The sequence below is a fragment of the Tinamus guttatus genome, unplaced genomic scaffold (genome assembly GCF_059628265.1).
Source record: "Tinamus guttatus ecotype Peru unplaced genomic scaffold, ASM5962826v1 Tinamus_guttatus_pri_ptg000079l, whole genome shotgun sequence".
In the NCBI taxonomy this organism is placed as follows: Eukaryota; Metazoa; Chordata; class Aves; order Tinamiformes; family Tinamidae; genus Tinamus; species Tinamus guttatus.
The window spans coordinates 519762-532012 of record NW_028288613.1 but is presented as its reverse complement, the minus strand read 5'-3'; the positions used below and the strand labels follow the sequence as shown (position 1 = coordinate 532012).

Below are 12251 nucleotides of genomic sequence, written 5' to 3'. Positions count from 1 at the left end.
GTTCCTGAATGATGGCAAAGACTTACCATTGCCCCACGGAAAAGTTCAGCTGAGAGAAAAATGAAGCTAAAAGCATGTGTTATCCCTGATGCAAAGGGCCTGGAAAGTGGGGAAAAGAAAAGATGTTACTGCCTTAAGCAAAGGAAGCACCAACTCTGCAGAGGACAGTGCCCCAAAGGCTGTGCTCAGGAGTCAGGAGAGAAAAATGAATCCTCTCTAACAGATGAAGGAGGAAAGAATTGGAAATAAATGACATGGAACGGTGATTCACCAAGAGGCAAGCGCACACATCTGGATTTAGCAGAGATTAATAAGGACAACATCGCATCTGGAATTTTGCATGCTTAGGGTGGTCCTAAAACATCCAGAAGGACCAATTGGCAATGAGGAAACTCTGTTCCTTGGAAGTACAAGACAGAAAGTGAAACCAAAGAATTACTGAAAGGTAAGGTGGATTGATTAACAGAAAGCTGATTTATTTTATAATTATATATATTATATCACTGTTTCTTCATTACATCATTAGGAGTCAGTCTTGCTCAGGTCAAAATATTTAATATAATAATGTGAGTGAATTTTTATCTGACCAACTTGTTTATGTAAAAGTTGTTTATCTGCATTTTACTTTAATCTGTCATTTAGGTATTGTATTTCTATATGATATTAACAAGTGCTAATTTTATTTTTTAGATCTATGGTCATTCACAAATATTATTAGTTGGATAATGAAATACATGTCAAATTTGTATGAACAGCAAGCAGTCATAGTACTTCTAAAGACATTTATCTCAAATACAATAGAAGAAAGTAATTGTTTTGCTTGCGAATTAGAAGACATTCCTGAATAATATTTCTTTAGTTAGTACATGCACGTACCTTTTCTCCTGTTTCGCTGGGGTGGAGTTGCTGGCCTGGTGAGCAGGGTGGCGAGGGAGCGGCTGTCCCTGCTCCGCTGCTTTTGCACCTGCAGTGGGAACCGCGGGGTAGTTCCATGGGCAGCCCCACAGGAACCAGCCTGGGCACTTTCCAGAGGGCAGTTTCATTTCTTGTTTGGGTGGGCTCAGGCTGTTGGAGAAATCTGAATTAAAAAATATGGAACGTAGAATGACATCTTCTCCCTCCCACCACTTCTAATCATTTGCTGCTCTGGTACTGTCTGCCTTTGAACCCAATAGATTGACGTAAGAAACAACTTGAAACTTACATCTTGTTTAAGCAGCAAAAGAAAGAAGTTCTGTTCTGTGCTATTTATATATATACTTTTTATATAAATTTAAGAAAAAATGATGTTGACTGGGGGACCAAAACCTGTGTAAATAGCTGAGTAGAAAACCATGGAATAGTAGAGGGCAGTTTGTCATGCCCAGAGAGACCGTGCTTCCTCGACTCCTTTCTCCCTCCGTAAAAGAGGAAAAATATTAAAATCTTCAAGAAACAATGATCTGAAATAGAATTCCCAGCCTGCAGTCAGATCGGTACCAGGAATCCAAGCAATCACAGTCCTGCTTGGAGCCAGTTCTGGCTGGGACTCCCCATCACTTGTCAGCGGTACAACTGGTACAACTTCTCATAGCAACTTTAAGGACTTATTTTCAGCTTGAAAGGAGCCAAAGGAGCTTGCAAGGAGCTGAAAGTCTTCTTTTTGTACTTCATCCCAGCAGTTTTCACGTATTTTTTTTCTTTCCACTGCTTTTTCTAAATTGAATGTCTATTCAAATCTTAATTCTAACATCTGCCAGAGCTTAACGCGTTTGAACTCAGGTTGTTGACTTGCTGCTCTGAGTAAGATCCCCGGATCACTGCTTTGGGATTAAACCACCACAGGATGTCCACATGCAGAGATACATGCAAGAAGCATTGAAAATTATTTGTCCAGATGGTGCTTGCTGGCAGTAGTCTGGGCTTAGTGCTGTTTGCGGCCATGCTCGCTGTGGTTGAGGAGCTTGACTATGTCCATCTCCAAACAGGGTCCTCCACCAGCTCGAATCCTGTGTTCTGCCAGCAGCGCCCTGCTATATTTTAAATCGGGATTTGACTGAGATCCATGTGTGACCATGGGGAGCTTTTCTTAGAAAGAGCAGATTTACAAAGTTGGCAAAGCAAAACCACCAGGAGAGGCTGAGCCAGGCTGCACTCACACACATGGTTGACCCGCCTAGCTCGAGGTCCATGCATGTGCAATAGTCCTGGTTATAAATGTGTGCCTCGTTTCCAATAGCCTGTTGGATTTGCAACAGTTACGAACAAAAACACGTTACGTTATGATTAGAGGTGCCTGGGAATGTCTGTTGAAATGAATTTTCAGCAGAAAGCTAGATTTTGGCTCGGTGTTTTTTAAGATGAACGTTGCTTCCCTTGGATCAGTTTGGAGCTCATACGTGTGGCTGTGCTCCGGGCCTGCCCAGGGACACCCTACGAGCAGCGAGGGGACGTCCCAGCAGAAGGAGCGTGGAGCTGCCCGCAGCCCTGTTTGCACAGGCAGGATGTGGCTCGGCTGCACACACCCCATTCCAAATGCTGGACCTGGAAAGAGCCATTTGGGAGCCTTGCTGGGGGGATAGCTGGTTTCTGCCTTCAGTTCTGGCTTCTCTTAGTTTGTGACGGCCTAATCCCTCAGCGAGCTCCGATGAGGTCCTGCTGTAAGTGTCTGTGCCGTGCACACACGCAGAGAGGAAGGTGCAGCGCCCGCTGTTCTGCCCAAGCCGTGGCTCGGTGCACGCGCTGCGTGGCGGATACCCGTGCACGGAGCCTTCGTTTCCCTGCACTTTGCATTTCCTTCACTCGCCCGTCGCCTCAGACGCGGGTTTAACTGTGCTCTTTGCGGGAAGGGCTATGCTGCTGGCCCTGCTCCCTGCCCCGCACGGCAGGAGCAGGAGCAAATGCACTAAGGACTCAGTGGACGTTTTAAATCCTAGATTTCCTGTCACTATTTTGTTCCGCAATGCCAGGAGCAGTGGCGCGGCATATACGAAATGCAGCGTTTCCCTTCCATTACGCACCGGATCAGAGCTTCCGTGCGAGCCGAGCGCTCCCGTTTGCCCACGGAGCCGGCGCGGAGCGGGGGAGCCGCCGAGCGGGGCCTCCTGCCGCAGGGACCGGGCTCAGCCACCCGAACCGGCCCGTGGCCCGTGCCCCAGTGATACCAGAAACGGGAGGCTTTCAAGGACAGGTAATGCCAGACTGTTTTCAAATAAATGAGTAAATTTGTCACTAAAATAAAAACGTTTTTCTCAACATTAGCTTTTAGATCTGCAGAAGGGCATGAGAATCCCCAAAATTGTAAGTTTTTCCAATGATCTTCGGAGGCTTAATCATAAATTGAATATCATTTTTTAAAACTCCCTTAAATATTTGTTTATTCAATATAAATAAGGATTGTAAAAATAAATAGCACCTTAAAAGAAACCTACTTAGGAATGTTACATTACTGTTCTGTCATAAAAAATCTACTTTACCTTTTCTAAATTCAGTCATAAAAATAGAATCTACTGAAATAACCTTTAGCTGACAATTACACTAATTAATAAGTAATTAAATAAGCAAGAAGAGTTCAAATGTAACATCATTTTCTGCGACCAGTTCTGCGTAGGAGGAGCATTCCCAGGGATCGCACTTGTCCATGGTCTCAGAGGATGGATTTCTAGCAGAAATTGTGCTTACACAGGCTTGCACAAAGGGTGGCCACTAACTCCCTTGTGCTTGTTAGCGATAGTTATTTGACCAAGAAATTGGTCACAAGCTCAGAACAGGCTTTAGGATTTGTTTTTCGCCTAATATCTGTGATGTGCAGGTGTGTGCACACATAAATGAGGAGATTCAGGACTGGTCCTTGCAGAAGTCCACGTATGCAGCGCTTGAGAAAGAGAAGTTGCTGCCCATTGCTATCCCTCAGCATCTTTTCCAGATAAACTCCTCCTGATAAATGGATTAGAGGTGCTGCCCTATGTTAAATTATATGGACGACTGATGCAGAAAACCTGGGAAGGCCACAGGGAGGTGGTGCCCACCCGGTAAAGAGCTGGTTCGCTCCAGAGGAAGGACACGTCTGCACGGGGAGACCCGTCGGCTCGCGACTGCAAGGGCTTCCAGCTGGTAACAGAGATCACTGATGAGACTAACACGTGGCTTGTTTCAATATGAATTAAAATACTGAACATACTAACGTTACAATAAGATTATTAAGATTTTTTCAGTGATAGAAGGAATGTCTAAATCATCACTTTTTTTGAACATTACATATTTCACAACTGTAGGTAAATGGCTTTCTCTCCCCGATCCAGTAATTTTTGATTAATAATAAATCAACTTTAGCCTCATTTTGGCCCATAATCTTACAAAACACATATATTTTTCAGATTTCTTAGCCCTGATGTTTGTTACATCTGTACAAATATTTTGTAGGGTGATACAGCAGCATTAACATTTTTAAGACAGAATTTACAGACAAACCATGTGTTGTAGGCACCCTGTAGGAGTTAGAAATAGCAGATTCACATCTTTACAGTTTTACCCTTTTATTTAAAAGTGAATAGCATACAGGACTGTCTTTACCTCCATCACACCCATGCTGAATGTCTCCATATGAGCCTCTACCTTTTGTAGCTTATTTTTCCTTAGATCACTTTAGTGCTCTTTTTAATGCATTTGCTTTAATTGTGAGAAATGTTTTTTTGTAAGGTCAGAAGCAGAGAGGATCTTTAGGGGATACTATGCGCTACTCGTGCTCAGTGCTTGCTTGGCTGTTCTGCAGGGTGCATCCTGCATCTACGTTTCTGTGCGTTTTAAAGGGATTGTAACTGGCCTGTGTTGTAGGGGTGCGAAGAGGGTAATGACCTACTTTATTAGAATATTAATTGACAAGTCTTTGTTGTACCATGCATCCGAAACAGCCCCAAAATCTTTGTTCAGTGTGAACTGCTTATGGGAGATTCAAGCCTTCGGGCAGTCTTCACTTCACGAAATGGGATTAATGGGAAGCTAAAGTGAGTGATTCAAAGCCTGTTCATTTTTATTACGACTTGATTTCTCTGTAGCTGTCTTGGTCCCAGTAAAGAGTAGACAGTGGCTCGGTGGTGTGCAGAGATTTCCTGCAGATTAATCATCAGCAATGTCTAGCAAACCGTGGGATGTCTCATTGCATAGAATTTCTGCTTTAACGTTTCAGCCGTTGATGTGAACTGAAGTGCATGGAGATGACAACGTCGGTGTGAATTTCGCGTGCCCGCAGACGAGGGCGGCCGCGGGCTGCGCCGTGGAGCTGCTCTGCGCTCCGGTTCTCTGCGCGGCGGTGTGGATCGGCGCTGGGAGCCTCCCTGCGACCCGAGCGTGGGTTTTATTGCAGTCGTCTGCGCGGCTGCTCGGAGCAAACAGCCCCTCACACAGGACCTATATAAAACTAAATCATTAAGCAGCCTTATATGATTCTAAATCAAGGTCTCATGGTTGCAAAAGGAAGGCAGTTAAAATGCTAAGCAGCCGCTATTAACATTTCTTTCCTGAGCGCTTGTTCCCCAAGTGATGAAATGCCGGGAATTAACCCCGGTGGCTCCGTGCCAGCGTCTCGCGCTGGCTCTCCTCTGAAGGCAGCCTGCAGCCGGGTAGGTCAGGGAGACACGCGGACAGGCTCGCCACGGCGCTCTCCTCACCGCTGGTTTTATGTTGGCTGAAAAAAATCAAATTCCAGAGTCCCAAACACAAGCAAATAACCCCGGGCAGAGTGTGCGGGGCAGGCTCCCATGCAGATGGACGTGGAGGGGCGGCGTGGACGTGCCCCGGGGGATACAGGACACACGGGTGTCTCCGTGGACGTGCCCGGGGGGATACAGGACACGCGGGTGTCTCTGTGCAGCGCCGGGAGGAGCCCTGGGAGCTCCGATAGCGGCAGCGAGGGCCACGCGAGCGGGTTGTGCTCGCCGCTCAGCCCAAGGAATTGCTGACCTTTTCCTAACCTAAACAAGGTCTCAAACTCGGTGATGAGGCTGGGCATGGGGAAGCCTGATTTCCCACTTGCTGCGCTCCCTGGGGTCCACCTTAACCCGTAGCAGAATGCTCCGTGGAAATGGTGCCGTTGGAAAGCTGTGCCAGCTGCCGGGACAAGCGAGGAACTGCGGCCGCATCCTCGGCTGCATCCTCGGCTTCCCTGCGGGCGCTGCGGGACCCGCGGTCCCTGCGGGAGGGACCAGGGTGGCTGGTGGCTCCTCCTGAGCTGATACCTGGGCCTTCCCGGAGCCTCCTTTCCTTGTGCCCTTGGGCAGCCTCAGCCAGGGCAGGGCTGGGACAATCCTTCTGTCCCTTACTCTGTGACGAAGGCGGCAGTAACCCTGGTGTGCTCTATTTGATATACGGTGTATAATCCCTGCAAGTGTTCTTGCATTGTGATGACTTGAGAAAAGCTTTCTCTGAATTTAGAAATACTGTAGGCTTGTGTACAGGAATGGCAATTTTTTTCATGGTGCTTGTGTCCCTTTCAGAATATGATGATCTTTTCCACACCCTCCTCTTGGAAAGACTCAATTTGGGGTCGGTTAAACATTATAAAATACCAGGTTAAACACCTTAATTAACATTTAAAAGGGCCTTTGCATCTGCTAAGCATTCTGGCAGCTGCTGATTTGAGGCAGTTAGTGGCTTTATTGGTAAAACATTGATTGTTCCCATCTGCCCGTGTTGGGGTGGGAGGTTGCCTTTCTCCAGGGCAGGCAGCAGTTTCTGCTCACCGCGTTTACTGCATTTGTGTCTGTAGGCCAGGAAAGCCCGGAATGGCTCCGGCAGGGAGCCCGAGCCGTCGGAGCAGAACGTCCCGAGAGCTCGCGGAGCCGCCAGCCGCTGCGCAGCCGCCGCATGGGCTCTGCTGCCCCTTAGCCGCTCTCTGCCGCGTTCCAGCAAATAGCGAGGACCAGGCTTCAAGAAAATAAGGCCTAAAGGGCATAGCAATACTGGCTTGAAGAATTAATCAGCTGGAAAAGCTGTTGTAAAGTGACCTCGTGTTTGGAAGGCATTTGCATTTGCAAATGACTGAAAGCGGGCGCGTGCACGGGCATGCTCACACACAGCCTTGATTTCTGAGGCTTGCAGCACTGAACACCATTTGGGAAGGCGTTGTGCTGATCTGCAATAGTGAAGCAAAAGAAAAACACATTTCTTTGATCATGATCCAACATAAATTTTCAGGAACCCCCATTTCATCTTTGGGGCTTCCAGACAGCAAGAAGTCTCTTTGCTATCTAGAGAGAAACCAAGATATTCAGTCAGCCAAAACAAATAATCTCCATCCATCTTCCATGTTCAGTTCACTTCAGTTGAAACCCGTCCTCAGAGACATTACCAGGTTACATTCGCCCCATAGGCAAATTTGCAAAGAGGCAGTATTTTCTGTAATCTGACCTCCAGCTCTTCCAGTGACATATGAAGTGTGGAAAAGCGCACACCAAGAATAGTAAGAAATCTTTTATATTGTCCACATTAGCAATCTATTTATTATCTTAGAAAAAAAAAAAAGGAAAACTCCCTTATGCCTCTATCCAGGACATTTTAATCTGATATTATTATAATATATATTGATGATTCTTATATTCTTTAAATTTCAAAACCAAGAACCTCCCTTTATGTGCTCTTACTATAATCCTCCTGGAATTGGAGAAGTTGAGGCAATTATCAGGCAATTTCAGAAACTGATGTAAGCTGAAACATATTTTCCTTGTAGAAAATAACATTTATGTCAACAGGGAAGAAGGATGAATCATGGGATAGCTTAAGTTTTTTTCAATTGCTTTTCCTCTCTGTGATTCAGGCTGTTTCCACCCAAGATGCAGCTGCTTTTAGGATGGGTTTCCCTCAGACACTTCTTGTTTCCTATTTTTATCCATTTCTGGGGAGTGCACGAAGTGCTGGAAAACGCCTCGGGGAGCGGCTAGGCTATGTCGTATGCACTTTATATCTAGGAATAGGTGTGTCACATTCAATTAGGGTCCTCATTTTTAAAATATATATATATGCTTCAAATCACATTCCTAACTATTGATTTACTCTGTGAGATTCACTTCTAGAAACATGAAGTATAAAATTCACCCCAAGCAACTCTGCATTGGGCAAAGCCGTGGGGGTGGCGGTAGGAAATTCTGCTCTCGTCTGGCTTTGTCTAAAGAGAAACCGTCCCGGTGACTGATTTCCTTCAGGTTATAAATAAGAATGGTCATTAAGTGATGTGTGCAAGGGTCGCTAAGTTAAGAGGCTATAAAGTACACGTTGTTGAACCGAAGCAAGTGTCTCCCGTTCCCAGCGCAGCACTAAAGCCCGCAAACAGAGCGTGTTTTGAGCTGGCGCGCTGCAGGAGCGTGCGCCACGGGCTGCAGTGTGAACCCTGGCAGGTCTGTGAAGCCGTGGGTGCAGCTGGGCGCTGCAGCAGCGCCCTGGGAAGGCTGCGCGCGGGAGGGAGCTGCGTTTCGGCGTGGGAAGCGGCGCCGTCACGGGGCGGAACGAGGGGCCGTGGTGCGGGCCGGGGTGACTCCCCAGGGTCCCCCCGCAGCCGGGGCCACCCCGCGCACGCAGAGCCCTGGCACCTCTGCCTCACGCTCCTGACGTGCTGCTGGTACCTGGGGAACTGTACCAGCATTTACTCGAAGTCAGGTTTCTAAGGGCAGGATGAGTAGCTTTCATTGCTGCGTGAGCAATGAAAAACAAAAACATGATGAGAATAGATGAATGCAGCCTAGTCTCTTCTGGTGCGTGTGTGAGAGCCAAAGCCGTGTTGTCTTACACCGTTTTCTGGATAATACAGCTCTCACGGAGCGGTTTTCATCTGTTTAGGTACGCGGCTGTAATGACGAGTGGGTGGAAACGGTTAAAATCCGGCGGCGCCCTCCTGGCTGCGGTCGCTGACCGTGAAAGGCGGGAGCGCTAAGTGGGTCAGCGCGGGGCTGCGCGCGGGGCCCGGGGCTGCCGCGCGGCCGTGCGGCCTCGCGCCCCGTGTTCCTGCGGGGGGTTGTCTGTTTTCCAAGAACAATAACAGACTTTGCCAAAGCAGCGGGCTCAGCGGAAAAATAGGTGAAAAACCTGTCGGGAGATACCTTGCAAAAAGCACACCTGCGGAATGCTTAAATGCCAAAGTGAAAATAGCAAGTCAGCAATCCAGGGGCAAAATGGGGATGTTTCACTGTGATCAGATAGTCTTTGCCCCTGGTAGGAATGCTGCTTTTCCATGAAGTGGCCAGAAAAAAGACTGGCCTTAATTGCTGACTGCTGAGATACCTGAGGCTGATGGCTGATGTTGGTGCCACCGAAGCCACTTGAACACGGTGCTGAACGTTGTCACAGTGCCAAATATTCCCTGCTGGCTTGGCAGCTCTGCGGGTGCCCAGAGCTGCACGAGGATGAACGGAGCTTTCTGCTCAGCAGGGAAACTGCGTGCGTGGTCTTCAACCACTCGTGTGGCTGAGGCAGGCAGGGATTAGCAAAAAAGAACATAAAATAACAGCCTGCAATAAGAATAGGGGTTATAAATACCATAAATGTCCTCATTTGGTTCTTTGTTCTGGGCGATGCTGTGTATGGACCTCTTGCTAGAGGAAAGGCAGGGCAGATAGGAAGCTGTGCCTCGTGGATTCCTCTTAGCATGGAAGTAGGAATTTTCCTTCTTAGCATCAGTCAAAACTGGGAAGATAGGAAGGAATTTGTTTTCACATGTATGCGTGACAAACCTCTGTTTTCCATAATGGGAGTGGGCCCCAACTCTTAATTTTTTTGGGATTTATATAAGAAGAGCTCTCTGAAGTGACCATTTCTCATGGAATATGATGGAGCATCCCGTTGGAGACGGCTTTATTGTTCTACCTGTGAGCTATTGGGTTTCGTAGATAGCAAAGGACGTTCTTTGTGCCCTTCCCTGCTGCACCTCGCAGGAAGGACAGAGCTGCTTGGGCTGGTCGGCTCTCATCCGAACTAATTTAATCACAAAGAAACACTGGGGAAAGGAGCAGAAGGGCAGGTCAGAGTGATATCGGTTGGTAGCTCCCGCACAGTTGAGGACCTTGAGGCTTTTGATATTAGCATTTGGTATCAAGATAGACATGAGGAAAAACAGAAGAGAAGCCGGGGTTGTGCACGGGTGACGCCAACCAGCACCCACGGCCACCCTTGCGCGGCTCCTGCAGCGCAGCAGGGGCAATAGAGGCAGTAGGGGCAGCAGTGGCAGCAGCAGGAGCAGCAGCAGCAGCAGCAGGGGCAGCAGCAGGAGGAGTAGGGGCAGTAGCAAGAGCGGCAGCAGGGGCAGCAGCAGCAGCAGGGGCAGCAGCAGCAGCAGGGGCAGCAGAGGCAGCAGCAGCGGCAGCAGGGGCAGCAGCAGCAGCAGGGGCAGCAGCGGCAGCAGTCGCTGCAGTCGCGCAGGCCCCAGCGCTGCTCGCTGCCCCTGGCAAGGGCAGGCGCTGCAGCTCTTTCCTTCCCATCCGTGGCGAGGGCAGACGCCGCGGCTCTTTCCCGCACGTCCGTGGCAAGGCTGCCAAGCGGGGGCCGCGGCGCCGGGGGGCTGTGTGAAGCGGGGGGCTGTGTGCCGGGGAAGCCGGCGGCGCCGCGCTCCCGGCCTTGGGAAGGGCGATGCCGGCCGGGCTGGGCGCCAGGGCCGCTCGTCTGCGCTCCCTGCCCGCTCGGCTGGTGCCCGCGCAGTGCCGCGTTGCCCCGCGCGCTGCCCCGCGTCTCCGCGCACAGCCGCCAAGGTTAGCGGCGGTGGCAGCGGCGCGCCGGGCGCCGCTCACTTCGCATTACGGCGGTGCTCGGTGAACACGAGCGCGGGGTTCCAGCTCACGCTGCTGTTGCTGCCGGCTGCTGGCGCCGCTTCCTTCCGAGACGCCCGCGGCTGTAACCAGCGCTCAATGTGGGTCAACGGGAGCTGCTGCTAATTCCATCTTTCCTGCATGTGAACCACCTTGGCTCCTTACGCTTTTTCCCTATTTTTATTCCTAGAGAACTGCACTCTCCTGTAGCTTGCAGACTAACTGCTAATGCAGTTTATGGCTGATTCAAGCAGCACCTTCGTCATTATCTTCATCATCTTCATCAGTTTTTCTCTTCAGACAGTTGATTTAGCAATCCAGCTCGATTTGTCTCAGCTCTTTTTCTCCTTTGCTTTCCGCCAGGAGAACAAGCGGCAGCACCTCCCTGCTCGGGGAGCGGAGCCGCGCTCCTCGCGCAGCAGCCGGGCTGTCCCCGCGGGTGCCCGTGTCCTGGCTGGGCGCCTCGGCAGCGCCGCGTTGGCACCCGGACGCGCCAGGGCAGCGACTGCCTGCGGAAAACGCATTACGTGGTGACCGGCACGAGGACGGGGTGCGTTCAGCGTGCTACCTTGTCAGAGAAACACGAGCGCTTGTGCGAGCCCCGTGTGTAACTGCACACGCTCTATCTGTAGGTCTCCTTGAGAGCCATCTGACACCATCTACCACATCCCAGGGAACAGAAAGGCTCGGGACTGAAAGTCACATGTTGGAGGGAGAACCGCATTCATAATTAATCCTTATGTTCATCTTATCCTGCAGGTATCTCCACCTCTTCCAAATCTGTGCTGATTTTATAAATGAAGCTAAGAAGAAAATCCCTAATACTGAATTTCTAAAAAATCCTTGGATATTTGTACATTGGTGTGTGTTGTAAACTGAGCACTGGAAATGGCAAGGGTGGATAAACTACCAAGGTGTAAGAAAATGAATGAATAGTTCATAAAATTGTTATATTTGTACTGAAGTAGTAAGCTAAAACATTTTAAATGAAAGGTTATGAATTTTGATATCAGCATATGACTATATTATAAAAATAATTTAACTAATCCTGATTCTACCAGAGAAAAATGCTAATACTGGGATTACATAGATGAGCTAAAGTTTGACTTTTGCACGTCCTACTTAAAACATTGTTCAACCCTAAAGGTCCATTTTTGAGTTCTACCAAAATCCTGAATGTCTTACGACACCTTATTTACTTGGGACAAGAGCAAGCAGTACCATCCCTGTCTTCAACCCCAGAAATTACCCAACTGCTGTGAGGAAGTGGCTGGATTGAAACGCGATGGTCGGACTATGCTGGCATCTATCAAAATGCCTTAAACTAAATGCCTCAATCTAGAGAGCTCACGTTCCAGGGGCACCTAGGACCTGAGATGCTGCTATGGTGGGAATATGCATGACATTTGATGCACTGCTTAGGGCTTTAGCAAGTGAACATTTTCATCCTTGCCTGGGTGCATTCCATTTTTTGTTTCCTCTAGCCAT

At 48.9% G+C, this 12251-nt stretch overlaps 1 long non-coding RNA gene across 1 annotated transcript; it reads left to right on the top strand.

Moving 5' to 3' along the window:
* The first annotated feature begins 281 nt into the window (after nucleotides 1–281).
* Nucleotides 282–12138, top strand: LOC148595643 (uncharacterized). The gene is made up of 2 exons (XR_015913109.1): nucleotides 282–445; nucleotides 11523–12138. It is a non-coding gene; the product is annotated as an uncharacterized LOC148595643 (long non-coding RNA).
* Nucleotides 12139–12251: the final 113 nt, after the last annotated feature.